This window comes from Taudactylus pleione, unplaced genomic scaffold, assembly GCF_031769625.1.
Source record: "Taudactylus pleione unplaced genomic scaffold, aTauple2 ptg000997l, whole genome shotgun sequence".
Classification (NCBI taxonomy): domain Eukaryota; kingdom Metazoa; phylum Chordata; class Amphibia; order Anura; family Myobatrachidae; genus Taudactylus; species Taudactylus pleione.
Window position 1 is genome coordinate 826,778 of NW_028285398.1, and position 18,915 is coordinate 845,692.

Below are 18,915 nucleotides of genomic sequence, written 5' to 3' on the forward strand. Positions count from 1 at the left end.
GGTTCCTAGTGACTGGATGAGCTGCTTTCTTAGTGGTGTCACTGGCGCTTAGTGACTGAGTAGGCTGCATGCTCAGTGATGTCACTTTTTCCTAGGGACTGGATAGGCTGCACTCTCAGTGATATCACTGGTTCCTAGTGACTGGATAGGCTGCACTCTCAGTGATGTCACTGGTTCCTAGTGACTGGATAGGCTGCACTCTCAGTGATATCACTGGTTCCTAGTGACTGGATAGGCTGCTCTCTCAGTGATGTCACTGGCTCCTAGTGACTGGATAGGCTGCACTCTCAGTGATATCACTGGTTCCTAGTGACTGGATAGACTGCACTCTCAGTGATGTCACTGGCTCCTAGTGACTGGATAGGCTGCACTCTCAGTGATGTCACTGGTTCCTAGTGACTGGATAGGCTGCACTTTCAGTGATGTCACTGGCTCCTAGTGACTGGATAGGCTGCACTCTCAGTGATGTCACTGTCTCCTAGTGAATGGATAGGCTGCACTCTCAGTGATGTCACTGGTTCCTAGTGAGTGGATAGGCTGCACTCTCAGTGATATCACTGGTTCCTAGTGACTGGATAGGCTGCACTCTCAGTGATGTCACTGGTTCCTAGTGACTGGATAGGCTGCACTCTCGGTGATGTCACTGGCTCCTAGTGACTGGATAGGCTACATGCTCAGTGATGTCACTGGTTCCTAGTGACTGGATAGGCTACATGCTCAGTGATGTCACTGGTTCCTAGTGACTGGATAGGCTGCACTCTCAGTGATGTCACTGTCTCCTAGTGACTGGATAGGCTGCTCTCTCAGTGATGTCACTGGCTCCTAGTGACTGGATAGGCTGCACTCTCAGTGATGTCACTGTCTCCTAGTGACTGGATAGGCTGCTCTCTCAGTGATGTCACTGGCTCCTAGTGACTGGATAGGCTGCACTCTCAGTGATGTCACTGGTTCCCAGTCACTTGATAAGTTGCATTTCCAGTGATGTCACTGGCTCCTAATGACTGGATAGGCTACATGCTCAGTGATGTCACTGGCTCCTAAGGAATGGATAGGCTTTATGCTCAGTGATGTCACTGGTTCCTAGTGAATGGATAGGCAGCATTCTCGGTGATGTCACTGGTTCCTAGTGACTGGATAGGCAGCATTCTCGGTGATGTCACTGGTTCCTAGTGACTGGATGAGCTGCTTTCTTAGTGGTGTCACTGGCGCTTAGTGACTGAGTAGGCTGCATGCTCAGTGATGTCACTTTTTCCTAGGGACTGGATAGGCTGCACTCTCAGTGATATCACTGGTTCCTAGTGACTGGATAGGCTGCACTCTCAGTGATGTCACTGGTTCCTAGTGACTGGATAGGCTGCACTCTCAGTGATATCACTGGTTCCTAGTGACTGGATAGGCTGCTCTCTCAGTGATGTCACTGGCTCCTAGTGACTGGATAGGCTGCACTCTCAGTGATATCACTGGTTCCTAGTGACTGGATAGACTGCACTCTCAGTGATGTCACTGGCTCCTAGTGACTGGATAGGCTGCACTCTCAGTGATGTCACTGGTTCCTAGTGACTGGATAGGCTGCACTTTCAGTGATGTCACTGGCTCCTAGTGACTGGATAGGCTGCACTCTCAGTGATGTCACTGTCTCCTAGTGAATGGATAGGCTGCACTCTCAGTGATGTCACTGGTTCCTAGTGAGTGGATAGGCTGCACTCTCAGTGATATCACTGGTTCCTAGTGACTGGATAGGCTGCACTCTCAGTGATGTCACTGGTTCCTAGTGACTGGATAGGCTGCACTCTCGGTGATGTCACTGGCTCCTAGTGACTGGATAGGCTACATGCTCAGTGATGTCACTGGTTCCTAGTGACTGGATAGGCTGCACTTTCAGTGATGTCACTGGCTCCTAGTGACTGGATAGGCTGCACTCTCAGTGATATCACTGGTTCCTAGTGACTGGATAGGCTGCACTCTCTGTGATATCACTGGTTCCTAGTGACTGGATAGGCTGCACTCTCAGTGGTGTCACTGGTTCCTAGTGACTGGTTAGGCTGCACTCTCAGTGATGTCACTGGTTCCTAGTGACTGTATAGGCTGCACTCTCAGTGATGTCACTGGCTTCTAGTGACTGGATAGGCTGCACTCTCAGTGATGTCACTGGTTCCTAGTGACTGGATAGACTGCACCCTCAGTGATGTCACTGGCTCCTAGTGACTGGATAGGCTGCACTCTCAGTGATATCACTGGTTCCTAGTGACTGGATAGTCTGCACTCTCAGTGATGTCACTGGCTCCAAGTGACGGGATAGGCTGCACTCTCAGTGATGTCACTGTCTCCTAGTGAATGGATAGGCTGCACTCTCAGTGATGTCACTGGTTCCTAGTGACTGGATAGGCTGCACTCTCTGTGATATCACTGGTTCCTAGTGACTGGATAGGCTGCACTCTCAGTGGTGTCACTGGTTCCTAGTGACTGGTTAGGCTGCACTCTCAGTGATGTCACTGGTTCCTAGTGACTGTATAGGCTGCACTCTCAGTGATGTCACTGTCTCCTAGTGAATGGATAGGCTACACTTTCATTGATGTTACTGACTCCCAGTGACTGGATAGGCTGCACTCTCGGTGATATCACTGGCTCCTAGTGACTGTATTGGCTGTACTCTCAGTGGTGTCACTGGTTCCTAGTGACTGGATAGGCTGCACTCTCAGTGATGTCACTGGTTCCCAGTCACTTGATAAGTTGCATTCCCAGTGATGTCACTGGCTCCTAATGACTGGATAGGCTACATGCTCAGTGATGTCACTGGCTCCTAGGGAATGGATAGGCTTTATGCTCAGTGATGTCACTGGTTCCTAGTGACTGGATAGGCTGCACTCTCTGTGATATCACTGGTTCCTAGTGACTGGATAGGCTGCACTCTCAGTGGTGTCACTGGTTCCTAGTGACTGGTTAGGCTGCACTCTCAGTGATGTCACTGGTTCCTAGTGACTGTATAGGCTGCACTCTCAGTGATGTCACTGTCTCCTAGTGAATGGATAGGCTACACTTTCATTGATGTTACTGACTCCCAGTGACTGGATAGGCTGCACTCTCGGTGATATCACTGGCTCCTAGTGACTGTATTGGCTGTACTCTCAGTGGTGTCACTGGTTCCTAGTGACTGGATAGGCTGCACTCTCAGTGATGTCACTGGTTCCCAGTCACTTGATAAGTTGCATTCCCAGTGATGTCACTGGCTCCTAATGACTGGATAGGCTACATGCTCAGTGATGTCACTGGCGCTTAGTGACTGAGTAGGCTGCATGCTCAGTGATGTCACTTTTTCCTAGGGACTGGATAGGCTGCACTCTCAGTGATATCACTGGTTCCTAGTGACTGGATAGGCTGCACTCTCAGTGATATCACTGGTTCCTAGTGACTGGATAGGCTGCTCTCTCAGTGATGTCACTGGCTCCTAGTGACTGGATAGGCTGCACTCTCAGTGATATCACTGGTTCCTAGTGACTGGATAGACTGCACTCTCAGTGATGTCACTGGCTCCTAGTGACTGGATAGGCTGCACTCTCAGTGATGTCACTGGTTCCTAGTGATTGGATAGGCTGCACTTTCAGTGATGTCACTGGCTCCTAGTGACTGGATAGGCTGCACTCTCAGTGATGTCACTGTCTCCTAGTGAATGGATAGGCTGCACTCAGTGATGTCACTGGTTCCTAGTGAGTGGATAGGCTGCACTCTCAGTGATATCACTGGTTCCTAGTGACTGGATAGGCTGCACTCTCAGTGATGTCACTGGTTCCTAGTGACTGGATAGGCTGCACTCTCTGTGATATCACTGGTTCCTAGTGACTGGATAGGCTGCACTCTCAGTGGTGTCACTGGTTCCTAGTGACTGGTTAGGCTGCACTCTCAGTGATGTCACTGGTTCCTAGTGACTGTATAGGCTGCACTCTCAGTGATGTCACTGTCTCCTAGTGAATGGATAGGCTACACTTTCATTGATGTTACTGACTCCCAGTGACTGGATAGGCTGCACTCTCGGTGATATCACTGGCTCCTAGTGACTGTATTGGCTGTACTCTCAGTGGTGTCACTGGTTCCTAGTGACTGGATAGGCTGCACTCTCAGTGATGTCACTGGTTCCCAGTCACTTGATAAGTTGCATTCCCAGTGATGTCACTGGCTCCTAATGACTGGATAGGCTACATGCTCAGTGATGTCACTGGCGCTTAGTGACTGAGTAGGCTGCATGCTCAGTGATGTCACTTTTTCCTAGGGACTGGATAGGCTGCACTCTCAGTGATATCACTGGTTCCTAGTGACTGGATAGGCTGCACTCTCAGTGATATCACTGGTTCCTAGTGACTGGATAGGCTGCTCTCTCAGTGATGTCACTGGCTCCTAGTGACTGGATAGGCTGCACTCTCAGTGATATCACTGGTTCCTAGTGACTGGATAGACTGCACTCTCAGTGATGTCACTGGCTCCTAGTGACTGGATAGGCTGCACTCTCAGTGATGTCACTGGTTCCTAGTGACTGGATAGGCTGCACTTTCAGTGATGTCACTGGCTCCTAGTGACTGGATAGGCTGCACTCTCAGTGATGTCACTGTCTCCTAGTGAATGGATAGGCTGCACTCAGTGATGTCACTGGTTCCTAGTGAGTGGATAGGCTGCACTCTCAGTGATATCACTGGTTCCTAGTGACTGGATAGGCTGCACTCTCAGTGATGTCACTGGTTCCTAGTGACTGGATAGGCTGCACTCTCGGTGATGTCACTGGCTCCTAGTGACTGGATAGGCTACATGCTCAGTGATGTCACTGGTTCCTAGTGACTGGATAGGCTGCACTCTCAGTGATGTCACTGTCTCCTAGTGACTGGATAGGCTGCTCTCTCAGTGATGTCACTGGCTCCTAGTGACTGGATAGGCTGCACTCTCAGTGATGTCACTGGTTCCCAGTCACTTGATAAGTTGCATTTCCAGTGATGTCACTGGCTCCTAATGACTGGATAGGCTACATGCTCAGTGATGTCACTGGCTCCTAAGGAATGGATAGGCTTTATGCTCAGTGATGTCACTGGTTCCTAGTGAATGGATAGGCAGCATTCTCGGTGATGTCACTGGTTCCTAGTGACTGGATAGGCAGCATTCTCGGTGATGTCACTGGTTCCTAGTGACTGGATGAGCTGCTTTCTTAGTGGTGTCACTGGCGCTTAGTGACTGAGTAGGCTGCATGCTCAGTGATGTCACTTTTTCCTAGGGACTGGATAGGCTGCACTCTCAGTGATATCACTGGTTCCTAGTGACTGGATAGGCTGCACTCTCAGTGATGTCACTGGTTCCTAGTGACTGGATAGGCTGCACTCTCAGTGATATCACTGGTTCCTAGTGACTGGATAGGCTGCTCTCTCAGTGATGTCACTGGCTCCTAGTGACTGGATAGGCTGCACTCTCAGTGATATCACTGGTTCCTAGTGACTGGATAGACTGCACTCTCAGTGATGTCACTGGCTCCTAGTGACTGGATAGGCTGCACTCTCAGTGATGTCACTGGTTCCTAGTGACTGGATAGGCTGCACTTTCAGTGATGTCACTGGCTCCTAGTGACTGGATAGGCTGCACTCTCAGTGATGTCACTGTCTCCTAGTGAATGGATAGGCTGCACTCTCAGTGATGTCACTGGTTCCTAGTGAGTGGATAGGCTGCACTCTCAGTGATATCACTGGTTCCTAGTGACTGGATAGGCTGCACTCTCAGTGATGTCACTGGTTCCTAGTGACTGGATAGGCTGCACTCTCGGTGATGTCACTGGCTCCTAGTGACTGGATAGGCTACATGCTCAGTGATGTCACTGGTTCCTAGTGACTGGATAGGCTGCACTTTCAGTGATGTCACTGGCTCCTAGTGACTGGATAGGCTGCACTCTCAGTGATATCACTGGTTCCTAGTGACTGGATAGGCTGCACTCTCTGTGATATCACTGGTTCCTAGTGACTGGATAGGCTGCACTCTCAGTGGTGTCACTGGTTCCTAGTGACTGGTTAGGCTGCACTCTCAGTGATGTCACTGGTTCCTAGTGACTGTATAGGCTGCACTCTCAGTGATGTCACTGGCTTCTAGTGACTGGATAGGCTGCACTCTCAGTGATGTCACTGGTTCCTAGTGACTGGATAGACTGCACCCTCAGTGATGTCACTGGCTCCTAGTGACTGGATAGGCTGCACTCTCAGTGATATCACTGGTTCCTAGTGACTGGATAGTCTGCACTCTCAGTGATGTCACTGGCTCCAAGTGACGGGATAGGCTGCACTCTCAGTGATGTCACTGTCTCCTAGTGAATGGATAGGCTGCACTCTCAGTGATGTCACTGGTTCCTAGTGACTGGATAGGCTGCACTCTCTGTGATATCACTGGTTCCTAGTGACTGGATAGGCTGCACTCTCAGTGGTGTCACTGGTTCCTAGTGACTGGTTAGGCTGCACTCTCAGTGATGTCACTGGTTCCTAGTGACTGTATAGGCTGCACTCTCAGTGATGTCACTGTCTCCTAGTGAATGGATAGGCTACACTTTCATTGATGTTACTGACTCCCAGTGACTGGATAGGCTGCACTCTCGGTGATATCACTGGCTCCTAGTGACTGTATTGGCTGTACTCTCAGTGGTGTCACTGGTTCCTAGTGACTGGATAGGCTGCACTCTCAGTGATGTCACTGGTTCCCAGTCACTTGATAAGTTGCATTCCCAGTGATGTCACTGGCTCCTAATGACTGGATAGGCTACATGCTCAGTGATGTCACTGGCTCCTAGGGAATGGATAGGCTTTATGCTCAGTGATGTCACTGGTTCCTAGTGACTGGATAGGCTGCACTCTCTGTGATATCACTGGTTCCTAGTGACTGGATAGGCTGCACTCTCAGTGGTGTCACTGGTTCCTAGTGACTGGTTAGGCTGCACTCTCAGTGATGTCACTGGTTCCTAGTGACTGTATAGGCTGCACTCTCAGTGATGTCACTGTCTCCTAGTGAATGGATAGGCTACACTTTCATTGATGTTACTGACTCCCAGTGACTGGATAGGCTGCACTCTCGGTGATATCACTGGCTCCTAGTGACTGTATTGGCTGTACTCTCAGTGGTGTCACTGGTTCCTAGTGACTGGATAGGCTGCACTCTCAGTGATGTCACTGGTTCCCAGTCACTTGATAAGTTGCATTCCCAGTGATGTCACTGGCTCCTAATGACTGGATAGGCTACATGCTCAGTGATGTCACTGGCGCTTAGTGACTGAGTAGGCTGCATGCTCAGTGATGTCACTTTTTCCTAGGGACTGGATAGGCTGCACTCTCAGTGATATCACTGGTTCCTAGTGACTGGATAGGCTGCACTCTCAGTGATATCACTGGTTCCTAGTGACTGGATAGGCTGCTCTCTCAGTGATGTCACTGGCTCCTAGTGACTGGATAGGCTGCACTCTCAGTGATATCACTGGTTCCTAGTGACTGGATAGACTGCACTCTCAGTGATGTCACTGGCTCCTAGTGACTGGATAGGCTGCACTCTCAGTGATGTCACTGGTTCCTAGTGACTGGATAGGCTGCACTTTCAGTGATGTCACTGGCTCCTAGTGACTGGATAGGCTGCACTCTCAGTGATGTCACTGTCTCCTAGTGAATGGATAGGCTGCACTCAGTGATGTCACTGGTTCCTAGTGAGTGGATAGGCTGCACTCTCAGTGATATCACTGGTTCCTAGTGACTGAATAGGCTGCACTCTCAGTGATGTCACTGGTTCCTAGTGACTGGATAGGCTGCACTCTCGGTGATGTCACTGGCTCCTAGTGACTGGATAGGCTACATGCTCAGTGATGTCACTGGTTCCTAGTGACTGGATAGGCTGCACTTTCAGTGATGTCACTGGCTCCTAGTGACTGGATAGGCTGCACTCTCAGTGATATCACTGGTTCCTAGTGACTGGATAGGCTGCACTCTCAGTGATGTCACTGGTTCCTAGTGACTGTATAGGCTGCACTCTCAGTGATGTCACTGTCTCCTAGTGAATGGATAGGCTACACTTTCATTGATGTTACTGACTCCCAGTGACTGGATAGGCTGCACTCTCGGTGATATCACTGGCTCCTAGTGACTGTATTGGCTGTACTCTCAGTGGTGTCACTGGTTCCTAGTGACTGGATAGGCTGCACTCTCAGTGATGTCACTGGTTCCCAGTCACTTGATAAGTTGCATTCCCAGTGATGTCACTGGCTCCTAATGACTGGATAGGCTACATGCTCAGTGATGTCACTGGCGCTTAGTGACTGAGTAGGCTGCATGCTCAGTGATGTCACTTTTTCCTAGGGACTGGATAGGCTGCACTCTCAGTGATATCACTGGTTCCTAGTGACTGGATAGGCTGCACTCTCAGTGATATCACTGGTTCCTAGTGACTGGATAGGCTGCTCTCTCAGTGATGTCACTGGCTCCTAGTGACTGGATAGGCTGCACTCTCAGTGATATCACTGGTTCCTAGTGACTGGATAGACTGCACTCTCAGTGATGTCACTGGCTCCTAGTGACTGGATAGGCTGCACTCTCAGTGATGTCACTGGTTCCTAGTGACTGGATAGGCTGCACTTTCAGTGATGTCACTGGCTCCTAGTGACTGGATAGGCTGCACTCTCAGTGATGTCACTGTCTCCTAGTGAATGGATAGGCTGCACTCAGTGATGTCACTGGTTCCTAGTGAGTGGATAGGCTGCACTCTCAGTGATATCACTGGTTCCTAGTGACTGGATAGGCTGCACTCTCAGTGATGTCACTGGTTCCTAGTGACTGGATAGGCTGCACTCTCGGTGATGTCACTGGCTCCTAGTGACTGGATAGGCTACATGCTCAGTGATGTCACTGGTTCCTAGTGACTGGATAGGCTGCACTTTCAGTGATGTCACTGGCTCCTAGTGACTGGATAGGCTGCACTCTCAGTGATATCACTGGTTCCTAGTGACTGGATAGGCTGCACTCTCTGTGATATCACTGGTTCCTAGTGACTGGATAGGCTGCACTCTCAGTGGTGTCACTGGTTCCTAGTGACTGGTTAGGCTGCACTCTCAGTGATGTCACTGGTTCCTAGTGACTGTATAGGCTGCACTCTCAGTGATGTCACTGGCTTCTAGTGACTGGATAGGCTGCACTCTCAGTGATGTCACTGGTTCCTAGTGACTGGATAGACTGCACCCTCAGTGATGTCACTGGCTCCTAGTGACTGGATAGGCTGCACTCTCAGTGATATCACTGGTTCCTAGTGACTGGATAGTCTGCACTCTCAGTGATGTCACTGGCTCCAAGTGACTGGATAGGCTGCACTCTCAGTGATGTCACTGTCTCCTAGTGAATGGATAGGCTGCACTCTCAGTGATGTCACTGGTTCCTAGTGACTGGATAGGCTGCACTCTCTGTGATATCACTGGTTCCTAGTGACTGGATAGGCTGCACTCTCAGTGGTGTCACTGGTTCCTAGTGACTGGTTAGGCTGCACTCTCAGTGATGTCACTGGTTCCTAGTGACTGTATAGGCTGCACTCTCAGTGATGTCACTGGCTTCTAGTGACTGGATAGGCTGCACTCTCAGTGATGTCACTGGTTCCTAGTGACTGGATAGACTGCACCCTCAGTGATGTCACTGGCTCCTAGTGACTGGATAGGCTGCACTCTCAGTGATATCACTGGTTCCTAGTGACTGGATAGTCTGCACTTTCAGTGATGTCATTGGCTCCTAGTGACTGGATAGGCTGCACTCTCAGTGGTGTCACTGGTTCCTAGTGACTGGTTAGGCTGCACTCTCAGTGATGTCACTGGTTCCTAGTGACTGTATAGGCTGCACTCTCAGTGATGTCACTGGCTTCTAGTGACTGGATAGGCTGCACTCTCAGTGATGTCACTGGTTCCTAGTGACTGGATAGACTGCACCCTCAGTGATGTCACTGGCTCCTAGTGACTGGATAGGCTGCACTCTCAGTGATATCACTGGTTCCTAGTGACTGGATAGTCTGCACTCTCAGTGATGTCACTGGCTCCAAGTGACTGGATAGGCTGCACTCTCAGTGATGTCACTGTCTCCTAGTGAATGGATAGGCTGCACTCTCAGTGATGTCACTGGTTCCTAGTGACTGGATAGGCTGCACTCTCTGTGATATCACTGGTTCCTAGTGACTGGATAGGCTGCACTCTCAGTGGTGTCACTGGTTCCTAGTGACTGGTTAGGCTGCACTCTCAGTGATGTCACTGGTTCCTAGTGACTGTATAGGCTGCACTCTCAGTGATGTCACTGGCTTCTAGTGACTGGATAGGCTGCACTCTCAGTGATGTCACTGGTTCCTAGTGACTGGATAGACTGCACCCTCAGTGATGTCACTGGCTCCTAGTGACTGGATAGGCTGCACTCTCAGTGATATCACTGGTTCCTAGTGACTGGATAGTCTGCACTTTCAGTGATGTCATTGGCTCCTAGTGACTGGATAGGCTGCACTCTCAGTGATGTCACTGGTTCCTAGTGACTGGATAGGCTGCACTTTCAGTGATGTCACTGGCTCCAAGTGACTGGATAGGCTGCAATCTCAGTGATGTCACTGTCTCCTAGTGAATGGATAGGCTGCACTCTCAGTGATGTCACTGGTTCCTAGTGACTGGATAGGCTGCACTCTCAGTGATGTCACTGGTTCCTAGTGACTGGATAGGCTGCACTCTCAGTGATGTCACTGGCTCCTAGTGACTGGATAGGCTGCACTCTCAGTGATGTCACTGGTTCCTAGTGACTGGATAGGCTGCACTCTCAGTGATGTCACTGGTTCCTAGTGACTGGATAGGCTGCACTCTCAGTGATGTCACTGGCTCCTAGTGACTGGATAGGCTGCACTCTCAGTGATGTCACTGGCTCCTAGTGACTGGATAGGCTGCACTCTCAGTGATGTCACTGGTTCCTAGTGACTGGATAGGCTGCACTCTCAGTGATGTCACTGGCTCCTAGTGACTGGATAGGCTGCACTCTCAGTGATGTCATTGGCTCCTAGTGACTGGATAGGCTGCACTCTCAGTGATGTCACTGTCTCCTAGTGACTGGATTGGCTGCACTCTCAGTGATGTCAATGGCTTTTAGTTGCCTGATAGGCTGCACTTAAGTGAATAAATTGCTTGATCTGTCAGAAAGGGGTATGCCTAGGGTGTGACCTGACTCTAATACATTTGAGGGGCCTATTGCGCTGATTGGTAAAGTTGGTGGGCGTGTCATGGATATAGGGGGTTAGGCTTCATCATTGAAATTAGGAGAGCACTGGGCAGTGCCAAGTCTGTGGTATGGGCTATAAGAGGACGTACCGCTTTCCATAATGGTAGTCTAGGACAGGGCCCCCAAATGTGGGACAGAGTGCCCTCCGCCCGCAGGATCTCCATCACAAGAGAGGAATGAGGGAAGATGTTATGCAGGGTTTTCAGCACCGAACACGTCACTTATGTGATCACTGATAGAGGGTCCAGAAAGATTGTATCTAATCTGCCTCCAGTCTTTGGAAGAGAGATGGTAACCCGTGTCCACTTCCCACTGCAGCTCATCAGGACTGTTTCCTGGATGCTTGTAGAGCAACATTGGATGATACAATGATTATCTGGGGTCTATACATGACTTCTGCGGTACTGACTGCTATATTTCACTATACATCGCATCAGTTTGATAAGATCTATAGCGGGCGCTAAATAAGTGCTACGGAATACGCGGGCGCTAAATAAGTGCTACAGAATACGCGGGCGCTATATAAGTGCTACGGAATACACGGGTGCTATATAAGTGCTACGGAATACACGGGCGCTATATAAGTGCTACGCAATACGCGGGCGCTATATAAGTGCTACGGAATACGCGGGCGCTATATAAGTGCTAAGGAATACGCGGGCGCTATATAAGTGCTACGGAATACGCGGGCGCTATATAAGTGCTACGGAATATGCGGGCGCTATATAAGTGCTACGGAATACGCGGGCGCTATATAAGTGCTACGGAATACATGGGCGCTATATAAGTGCTACAGAATACATGGGCGCTATATAAGTGGAATATGCGGGCACTATAAAGGTGCTATGGAATACACGGGCGCTATATGAGTGCTATCTTACATACATAGCAGGACCCGGCCTGCCCCAGCTGTCATACATGGTAAGATTTTCTGTCCAACCATCCAACTAGGTGATTGGTTGGAATGAGAATCTGGTTATGTATGAGAGTAAATGATGATCAGCAATTTGCTCCTAAATGCCAGAAAACAGATGAAAATGGCGTCAGACAAGTTTGTTAAATGTTTAATTTAAACAATTTGTTCAAACATCAGTTTTTGTCCATTTTCCGGTGTTTGGGAGCAAATTGCTGATTGTCATTTGCTTTCATACCTTACCAGATTTTCATTCCAACCAATCAACTAGTTGGATGGTTGGACAGAAAATCTTACTGTATATGGCCAGCATAAGATTAGCGGCTGTCATGTGCTATAGAAATATGTGCGGCTGCCTGTAGCTCCTCTATGGCTGGTTACTGTATATGGCCAGCATAAGATTAGCGGCTGTCATGTGCTATAGAAAGATGTGCTGTGCGGCTGTAGCTCCTCTATGGCTGGTTACTATACATCCCCAGCTGTGTAAGATTAGCAGCTGTCATGTGCTATAGAAAGATGTGCCGTGCGGCTGTAGTTCCTCTATGGCTGGTTATTGTACATCCCCAGCTGTGTAAGATTAGCGACTGTCATGTGCTATAGAAAGATGTGCCGTGCGGCTGTAGTTCCTCTATGGCTGGTTACTATACATCCCCAGTTGTGTAAGATTAGCGGCTGTCATGTGCTATAGAAAGATGTGCCGTGCGGCTGTAGTTCCTCTATGGCTGGTTACTATACATCCCCAGCTGTGTAAGATTAGTGGCTGTCATGTGCTATAGAAAGATGTGCTGTGCGGCTGTAGTACCTCTATGGCTGGTTATTGTACATCCCCAGCTGTGTAAGATTAGCGACTGTCATGTGCTATAGAAAGATGTGCTGTGTGGCTGTAGTTCCTCTATGGCTGGTTACTATACGTCCCCAGCTGTGTAAAATTAGCGGCTGTCATGTGCTATAGAAAGATGTGCCGTGTGGCTGCCTGTAGCTCCTCTATGGTTGGTTATAGTATATCCCCAGTTGTGTCAGTGACGGCGTCCCTAGTTACACTGGGGAAATTAGCTAATGAAAGCTCCTTGTTATATGATCAGATAAGCTACAATCACATCATTGCAGAGACTGGAGTAACGGCTGCACGAAGAGGCAATAAATAGGTGTAATGAGAGCTCCATGCCTTATTACTGTGCTGACTGAGGCCCAGTGGTGAGGGTGCAATACGTGAGTGGGCCACTAGGGGCTGCTTGTATCCATCTTACTTCCTGCGTGTACAATGTGTCACACCCCTTCCTCATCTGTGCACGCAGCATGTCAGGGGAGGGAGGGAAGGCTTCTTTACCGATGTTCTCATTTCATTGTAAGCCTAATAATGATAATAATATGTGATATTCCCATGCATCGCACTATGGGGTCAATCCTATTAGCAATGGCTGCATTTTACGGCAGCCCGGATTCGCTGAACTTTGCTCGCAGCCCCATAGGGCTAAAATTCAGCGAATTTGGGCTTGGAGCGGGCCACAAAGGGTGCGAGGTGCCGGTCCATTGCCGGCGTTTTAACGCCGTTGCAACGGCAATTCGCACCCTTCACACTTAATAGGATTGACACATATGAGGGGGATTACACCGATAAAACTTGCACATCATCTCCTATGGGAACATCTCCAGTACAGGAAATTATACCCCACTATACCACATCAGTCAGTGTGACATACTGCAATGATAAAGCCATATCTTGCTGGTCCTGTCTCGGGCCTGCGGCAGTTATTGTGGGGGTCCTATATTCCTGATGGCTCAGCACAGGCCTGTGGTGCAAAATGCATCCCTGATAGTGGATTGGGGGACACACAGTGACCGCTCAGGTAGGTCTGGCCCCAGTGATTTGGAGGTACACTTGTTATATGAGCATTGGAGGACAGTAAACCCACACACCCTGCAGCACAGTCACCAGGGCAGAAACTAGGATTTTTGTCACCCGGGGCAAGGCCATAATTTGGCGCCCGCAAAAAAAATACAACATAGAGAATGAAAAAGGTGTGTGGTTTTGTGACACAGTAATGCCCCTTATAACACATTATGCCACACATTAATGACCCTTATAACACATTATGCAATAGTAATGCCCCTTACAACACATTATGCCACACATTAATGATGACCCTTATAACACATTATGCCACAGTAATGCCCCTTACAATGCAACACAGTAATGCCCCTTATACATTATGCCACAGTAATGCCCCTTATACATTTATGCCACAGTAATGCCCCATATACATTATGCCACAGTAATGCCCCTTACACATTATGGCACAGTAATGCCCCTTACACATTATGCCACAGTAATGCCCCTTACACATTATGGCGCAGTAAGGCCCCTTACACATTATGCCACACTAATGCCCCTTACACATTATGTTACAGGCCCCTTTTACATTATCCCAGCATAATGCCCCTTACACATTATGGCACAGTAATGCCCCTTACACATTATGGCACAGTAAGGCCTCTTTTACATTAAGCCACAGTGAGGCCCCATCTCCCTTCTCTTACCTGCCAGGGCCGTGTGGGGGTGAGCTCGGGGTGGCGCGGGACGGAGCTGCCACACACTGGAGAACTATCAGTACTGCCGTCATTGTAATGTGGTGCCGCTCGCGAGCCAATTGGAGCTCACAGCCCGGCAGCCTTTGCTGATTGGCTGCCGGTCCACGAGCGCTGATTGGCTTGCGGCCGGCACCACATTAGACTGACGGTGGCTCTGTGCCTCTCAAGGGTGGGATGCGGCTCCAAGCCCACAAGAGCAGCAACCCAGCCTCCCGGCAGCCGGGTCACATGCCCCCTTAGCCACCCCCCCCCCTCCTAGTTGCGGCCCTGCAGTCACTCAGGCACATGTGAGCAGGGCTGGGTGTGATGATCTGGGGTTTGGGAGTCACTCCAATGCTGTAAGGGAGAGAGAACCCCTGTGATTTGGAGGTATACTTGTTATATGAGCACTGGGAGGACAGTGAACGCCCATTAGGGGTCACCACTATGCTGTTAGGGACAGAGACCCCCTCTGATTCAGTGGTACACATGTTATAGGAGAACTGGGGTACAATGAACCCCATCCCTGTGGTACACAGTCACCCGGGCACTTGCGCTGGGCTAGGTGGGGTGATCTAGACCAGTAGTTCTCAAACTCGGTCCTCAGGACCCCACACAGGTCACGTTTTGCAGGTCACCCAGCAGGTGCACAGGTGTATTCATTACTCACTGACATATTTTAAAAGATCCACAGGTGGAGCTAATGATCTCACCTGCGATCTAGGGTTTGAGGGTCACCCCTATGTCATTAGGGGCAGAGTCCACCTTAAATCTAGGGGTACACTTGTTATATAAGCACTGGGGGTAAGTGAACTCCAATCCCTGCAGCACAAAGTCACATGTGCAGGGCTAGGTGGGGTGATCTAGGGTTTGGGGGTCACCCATATGCAGTTAATGGCAGTCACCCTGTAATTTAAGGGTACACTTGTTATATAAGCACTGGGGATTAGTGAACCCCAATCCTTGCAGCTCTCAGTCACGTGTTCAGGGCTAGGTGGGGTGATCTAAGGTTTGGGGGTCATCCCTATGCTGTTAGGGGCAGAGTCATCCTGTAATCTAGGGGTACTCTTGTTATATAATCAGTGGGGGGACAGTGAACCCCCATCCCTGCAGCACACAGTCACTCAGACACATGTGTGCAGGGCTAGGTGGGGTGATATAGGATTTGGGGGTCACCCCTATGCTGTTAGGGGCAGAGTCACCCTTTAATCTAGGGGTACACTTGTTATATAATCAGTGGGGGGACAGTGAACCCCCATCCCTGCAGCACATAGTCACTCAGACACATGTGTGCAGGGCTAGGTGGGGTGATATAGGATTTGGGGGTCACCCCTATGCTGTTAGGGGCAGAGTCACCCTTTAATCTAGGGGTACACTTGTTATATAATCAGTGGGGGGACAGTGAACCCCCATCCCTGCAGCACATAGTCACATGTGTGCAGACAGGGTGGGTGGGTGCTGGGGGCTCAGTCAGTCAGCAGCACTGGGGGATTATAATTTCCCAGGCACCGCCCTCATCAATGGGGAGGAGCGACAAACACAAGATGGCTGCCAGGGACGGACCATCTGCTAATGACGTAAGAGACCTCCCCCTCCGCTCGGCCAATGTCCAGCCGCCGAGACAATTACGTCACGGTATCATTCCGCCTGAGTGTATGCTGTGTCCCTCCGCTCGCCCCTCTTTGTACGCAGCGCGCTCGGCGGCGGCTGTGATCCTGGGAGGTACCCCGGGGCGTGACCGGGCCTGTGACCGAGCGGGGGATCCCGCGCCTGGAGGAGGTGAGCCGCCGCTACGGGTGCGAGACGGGAGCCGCGTTCTATCAATGACAGCCTAAAGGGCTGAGAGAGACGGGCCGGCATGTAACCCTCCGCCCCTGCCGCCATGTTGCTCCTAGGGACTATTTTGTAAGGAGGAGCGTGATCTGGGGGCCCCTGGTGTAGGAAGGCGAGGGTCCCATGTGGGAAGCACCCCCTGCTCCAGGGTACAGCAGCACCTGATGGGGGACAGCATCCCCTGGGGGAAGGGGTGGTGGGAGGGGACAGAACAATGGCAGAGACTGCTCTCCTGTATGTTTCTGGGGACCCCCATTGTCTCATAATGGGGGCTCCCAGAGTGATTATATACGTATACACACGTATTGTTCCTATAGCCCCAGTACTATATACAGCATGTCCTGGGGTACCCAGCGTTGGGTCCTGTGAGGAATCTGCGCCGCCTAGGATTACAGATCTCCCGTATTGTGGTGACGCCAGTAACGCTGCCCTGCGCTCAGTGACGAGACCTGACATATTATGCAGGTGCATTGTTGTAAATTATTATCTATTTTTCCTTCTTAGGTCTCTGAGAGCAAACCAGAAAACGCTGGAAACGCCGGTGAGCAGCCATCAGAGAAGGTAACGTCACATGACTGCGTCTTCTTTACGGTATAGAAATTTACCGCCATATAGCGCTCTGCCCCCAAACATCTGACTAACTGGGGATGAAGTAACTGATGGGCTGAAATAAGTCACCTCTATCAATCGTTACTTAATTCAGCCAGGCAGCTGTAATAGTAAATGGGGAACTGGATGGGAGGAGTCATGGTGGGAGGCAGGGCGTAATGTACTGGATGGGAGGAGTCATGGTGGGAGGCAGGGTGTAATGTACTGGATGGGAGGAGTCATGGTGGGAGGCAGGGTGTAATGTACTGGATGGGAGGAGTCATGGTGGGAGGCAGGGCGTAATGTACTGGATGGGAGGAGTCATGGTGGGAGGCAGGGTGTAATGTACTGGATGGGAGGAGTCATGGTGGGAGGCAGGGTGTAATGTACTGGATGGGAGGAGTCATGGTGGGAGGCAGGGTGTAATGTACTGGATGGGAGGAGTCATGGTGGGAGGCAGGGTGTAATGTACTGGATGGGAGGAGTCATGGTGGGAGGCAGGGTGTAATGTACTGGATGGGAGGAGTCATGGTGGGAGGCAGGGTGTAATGTACTGGATGGGAGGAGTCATGGTGGGAGGCAGGGTGTAATGTACTGGATGGGAGGAGTCATGGTGGGAGGCAGGGTGTAATGTACTGGATGGGAGGAGTCATGGTGGGAGGCAGGGTGTAATGTACTGGATGGGAGGAGGTAGGGTGTAATGTACTGGATGGGAGGAGTCACGGTGGGAGGCAGGGCGTAATGTACTGGATGGGAGGAGTCACGGTGGGAGGCAGGGTGTAATATAATGGATGGGAGGAGTCACGGTGGGAGGCAGGGCGTAATGTACTGGATGGGAGGAGTCACGGTGGGAGGCAGGGCGTAATGTACTGGATGGGAGGAGTCACGGTGGGAGGCAGGGCGTAATGTACTGGATGGGAGGAGTCACGGTGGGAGGCAGGGCGTAATGTACTGGATGGGAGGAGTCACGGTGGGAGGCAGGGCGTAATGCACTGCATGGGAGGAGTCACGGTGGGAGGCAGGGTGTAATGCACTGTGGGAGGAGTCACGGTGGGAGGCAGGGTGTAATGTACTGTGTGGGAGGAGTCACGGTGGGAGGCAGGGCGTAATATATAGCCATCCAACTGGTCTTGCACTTGGGGGTTCATAATTACAAAACACTGGACATGTGCAGGTTCTTGGTGCTGTCCTGGATGATGGCATCTGACACTTGGACATCAGGTATCAGCCACAATCAAATCCTCTTTCTTCCATCTGAATAATACAGCCAGTATCAAGCACTTAATCCCCTCAGAGGATCTGCCAAAAGTCATACATGCATTTAAAACATTACCCCTAGACTACTGCAATGTCCACTACAGTGGCAAACGCAGGATTTCCAGAGGGGGGTCTCCAAATGCTTAATTTTAGAGCGAGTGTGGCCTGTCAATGAAGAGGGAAGAATTAGTACTTATCCAGCTTTAATAAGCGTCATACAAAGTGTATTGTGTGTAATAATTCCAGCATATACAGGACCAGTGATCACATGCGTGATTAGATGCGTCAGTAGGGCCATCCTGCCTGAGCTGAATGTATTTATTTTAGATGTGGGAACCATTTCATACTATTGTAGCATGTCCGGGAGCCTGGAGGAGCAGCAGAAGAACCTAGCACTGCCCTGGACATATATGTACATATTGGGCTCTATAGCAGTGCATGTTTTCCAGATCTCCTAGTTGGTGCACAGGTTATTTATTACTGACTCAT

General features: G+C 50.3%; 1 protein-coding gene across 2 annotated transcripts in view; it reads left to right on the top strand.

The window, feature by feature from the left end:
• Window positions 1–16,376: 16,376 nt before the first annotated feature.
• The window catches only part of POGZ (pogo transposable element derived with ZNF domain), a 32,312-nt gene continuing 29,773 nt past the window's right edge, over window positions 16,377–18,915 (top strand). For both annotated transcript variants that reach the window (XM_088460971.1, XM_088460972.1), the window contains exons 1-2: window positions 16,377–16,527; window positions 17,086–17,142. The gene's annotated coding sequence lies outside the window, so the exon portion shown is untranslated. The remainder of the gene's footprint in view (window positions 16,528–17,085; window positions 17,143–18,915) is intronic.